We start from the raw sequence: 4,671 nt of genomic DNA on the forward strand, positions 1-4,671 counted from the left end.
TATATTGTTTACTGACAAACAGAAAATCAAACAGGGATGTAAGCATAACCTTCTCCCAACTTGTGGCGGAGGTTAAAAAATACTCTCGAAAGTTTAAATGAGGTGGCTGATAAAACTGCTGCAATTCATCCATGGAACAAAATGGTCTTCCAAACAGGTGACAATAATACAAGACTTTGCCTTGAAGTCAAAATGCTGAAGTTGATGGAAATAAATGTTCAATTAAGCTGTAGAACATAATCTCCTCCACCATTATTTATCTTGGTAATGAATATTGAATGCATGAGTGGCTTGGGCTTGCACAGATCTTAACATGGAAGATGATGACTAGCCCCCAACCCTTTAGTTACCAAATTGGATTGAGTGTTGGATGCAATCAGGTATGTCCTGTCCACAAAAAGTAGGACAAATCCAACCCAACCAATTACCACTCCGTCATTCTAGATCATTAACAACATGATGGAAGGTGTCATCGACAGTGCTATCAAACAGTACTTACACAGCAATAACCTGCTCAATGACGCAGGACCACTCTGCTCCTGACTTCATTACAGCCTTGGTCCAAACATGGGTAAAAGGGCTGAACTCAAGAGGTGAGGTGAGAGTGACCAGACTGGACATCGAGGCAGCATTTGACCAAGTGTGGCATCAGGGAGCCTGAGCAGAATTGCAGTCAATGGGAATCAGGGAGAAAATTCTCCAGTTGTTGGAGTTATGCCTAGCACAAAGGAAGATGGTTGCAGTTGTTGGAGGTCAATCATTTCAGGCCCTGAACATCACTGCAGGTGTTCCTCGGGGTAGTGTCCTCAGCTGAAGTATTTATCACTACTTCATCAATGACCTTCTGTTTAATGAAAGGTCATAAATGGAGTTTTTCACAGATGATTACACAACATTCAGCACCATTTACAATTTTGAGATACTGAAGCAGCCCATGTCTATCTGCAGCGAGGCCTGGACTACTTCAGATATGGGCTGGTAAGTAGCAAGTAACATTGGCACCACAAAAGTGCTAGATTATGACCACCTCCAACAAAGGAGAATCTAACCATCTTCCCTTGACATTAAATGGCATTACCATCATTAATCCCCCATTATCAACATTCTGGAGTTACCATTGACCAGAAATTGAACTGGACCAGCCATATAAATACTGTGGCTACAAGAACAGGTCAGAGGCTGGAAATTCTGTGACAAGTAACTCATCACCCGACTCCCCAAAGCCTGTCCATGATTGACAAGGAGGAGTGTGATGGCATACTCTCCACTTGCCTGGATGAGTGCAGCTTCCACAATACTCAAGCAGCTTGTCACCATTCAGGGTACAAAGAAACCCGCTTGATTGGCACCCCCCTCACCACCTTAAACATACATGCCTTCCACGTGACGCACAGTAGCAGCAATATGTACCATCCACAAGTTGCACTGCAGCAACTCACTCCGACAGCACCTTCAAAGCCCGTGATCTCTACCACCTAGAAGGACAAGGGCAGCAGGTGCATGGGAACATCACCACCTGCAAGAGTCCCTCCAAGCAACAAACCATTGTGACTTGGAAATTTGTCATTGTTTCTTCACTGTCACACGGTCAATATTGTAAAATTCCCCTCTGAACACCACTGTGGGTGTACCTTCACCACATGGACTATAGCAATTTAAGAAGGCAGCTCATCACCACCTTCTCAAAGTCAATTAGAGATGGGAAACAAATGCTGGCCTAGCCAGCGGGACCCGCATCCCATGAAAGAATCAAAGAAATTGACATTTTACTCAGCAATTGCTGTTAATTTATTTTTCATTCAACCGTGTCTAGATTTTGATATTAATCTCCTTGATGAAGTGCATTGCATTTCTGCTCCTTTCAAGTTTTTCCTGAGACATGCTGACAATAACCTGTCATTTACAAAAATATTTTTTAAATTCCCATTATTTTCATTCATTTGCCCTCTTATAAGAATGCCTGCAAGAAAATGCCCAATTATTGAAATGTTTTAAGTTCTGTTAAACCCGACATTATGTTATACCTTCACTGATCTGCCAGGCACTGGGGCAAGAGTCTTCACAAATATCTCTGTCTTCAATGATGGAGAAACCCAGAACATCAGTGCAAATGATAAGGTTGAAGCATTTGCAAAAATCTTCACCCAGAAGTGCCGAATGGATGATCCATCTCAGCCTCCTCTGGAGGTCCCCAGCATCAGAGATGCCAGTTTTTATCCAATTCAATTCAATTCACTCCACGTGATATCAAGAAATGGCTGAAGGCTCTGGATACTGCAAAGGCTACGGGCCCTGACAATATGCCAGCAATAGTACTGAACACTTGTTCTCCAGAACTTGCCACACCCGTAGTAAGTTGTTTGAGTACAGCTACAACACTGGTATCTACCTGGCAATGTGAAGTACAATCAAAGTCCAATTCAAAGTCTCAGCAAGTGAGACATTCCAGATCCAAGCTGACAAGACAGGCATCCCACTTTCTGTCTTGGGTTCCAGATTTAAGCTGATTGGAGCAGGCATTGCACCTTCTCCAAGGCTTGATCTCATTTGCATCTTAGTCAAAAGGCCTTGATACCACTTTTAAAAATTGCTTCAAAATGAAGCTTCAGTGTAACCTCATGACTTCAACCAAGTGCTGGACAGCAAAACTACACTTGATCTTAGCCAAAAGGCTGAGAATCTGGTACCTTTTTTTTAATATACTTTTCCAATTCAATCAAATCAAGTCCAATTCAGAGTCTCAACAAGTTGAGACATTTCCAATCCAAGCTGACAAGACAGGGCCTTCACACCTGTCTTGGGCCTGATCTACATGAGTCAAGCTGATTGGAGGAGGGGGAGGTTTCCTCCTCCAAGGCTTGATCTCATTTGCATCTTAGCCAAAAGGCTGAGATGCCGCTTTTAAAAATTGCTTCATATGAAAATGAAGCTTGAATGTAACCCAATGACCTCAACCAAGCGCAGCATCCTCTACATACTACACTTGATCTTAGCCAAAAGGCTGAGAATCTGATACCTATTTTTTTATACTTTTCCAATTCAATCAAATCAAGTCCAATTCAGAGTCTCAACAAGTTGAGACATTTCCGATCCAGGCTGACAAGACAGGGCATGCAATCCTCTATCCTGTCTTGGGCCTGATCTACATGAGCCAAGCTGATTGGAGTAGGCAGACGTCTCCGCACCCCTCCCGGGCTTGATCTCATTTGCATCTTAGCCAAAAGGCCGAAATACCGCTTTTAAAATTGCTTCATATGAAAATGAAGCTTAAATGCAACCCAATGGCCACTACCAAGTGCAGCATCTGCATAACTACACTTGATCTTAGCCAAAAGGCCGAGAATCTGATACCTATTTTTTTTATATACTTTTCCAATTCAATCAAATCAAGTCCAATTCAGAGTCTCAACAAGTTGAGACATTTCCGATCCAAGCTGACAAGACAGGGCCTTCACACCTGTCTTGGGCCTGATCTACATAAGCCCAGCTGATTGGAGGAGGGGCAGGGTTCCTCCTCCAAGGCTGAATCTCATTTGCATCTTAGCCAAAAGGCCGAGATGCCGCTTTTAAAAATTGCTTCATATGAATATGAAGTTTAAATGTAACCTAATGACCTCAACCAAGCACAGCATCCTATCCATACTACACTTGATCTTAGCCAAAAGGCCGAGAAGCGATGAGAATCTGATACCTTTTTTTTTGTTACTTTTCCAATTCAATCAAATCAAATCCAATTCAAAGTCTCAACAAGTTGAGACATTTCCGATCCAGGCTGACAAGACAGGGCAAGCGACCAAATCACCCTGTCCTGGGCCCGATCTACATGAGCCAAGCTGATTGGAGAAGGGGGAGGTTCCTCCTCCAAGGCTTGAGCTCATTTGCATCTTAGCCAAAAGGCCGATATGCCGCTTTTAAAAATTGCTTCATATGAAACATATGAAGCTTCAGTGCAACCCAATGACCTCAACCAAGTGCAGCACCCAATCCACACCACACCCGATCCCAGCCAATCTGATACCTATTTTTTTAAAATACTTTTCCAATTCAATCAAATCAAATCCAATTCAGAGTCTCAACAAGTTGAGACATTTCAGATCCAGGCTGACAAGACAGGGCGAGCGACCAAACCACCCTGTCCTGGGCCTGATCTACATGAGCCAAGCTGATTGGAGAAGGGGGAGGTTCCTCCTCCAAGACTTGAGCTCATTTGCATCTTAGCCAAAAGGCCGAGATGCCGCTTTTAAAAATTGCTTCATATGAAACATATGAAGCTTCAGTGCAACCCAATGACCTCAACCAAGTGCAGCACCCAATCCACACCACACCCGATCCCAGCCAATCTGATACCTATTTTTTTTTAATACTTTTCCAATTCAATCAAATCAAATCCAATTCAGAGTCTCAACAAGTTGAGACATTTCAGATCCAGGCTGACAAGACAGGGCGAGCGACCAAACCACCCTGTCTTGGGCCTGATCTACATGAGCCAAGCTGATTGGAGAAGGGGGAGGTTCCTCCTCCAAGACTTGAGCTCATTTGCATCTTAGCCAAAAGGCCGAGATGCCGCTTTAAAAAATTGCTTCATATGAGACATATGAAGCTTCAGTGTAACCTAATGACCTCAACCAAGTGCGGCTGACCATGGGCTGCTGACCATACTACACTTGATCT

At 43.4% G+C, this 4,671-nt stretch overlaps 1 non-coding gene across 1 annotated transcript; it reads right to left on the reverse strand.

The window, feature by feature from the left end:
* Positions 1-3,478: 3,478 nt before the first annotated feature.
* Positions 3,479-3,678, reverse strand: LOC144482229 (U2 spliceosomal RNA). Its single transcript, XR_013495910.1, has one exon. It is a non-coding gene; the product is annotated as a U2 spliceosomal RNA (small nuclear RNA).
* Between the last annotated feature and the right edge of the window lie 993 nt (positions 3,679-4,671).

Source organism: Mustelus asterias, chromosome 2 (assembly GCF_964213995.1).
Source record: "Mustelus asterias chromosome 2, sMusAst1.hap1.1, whole genome shotgun sequence".
NCBI classification, from domain to species: Eukaryota; Metazoa; Chordata; class Chondrichthyes; order Carcharhiniformes; family Triakidae; genus Mustelus; species Mustelus asterias.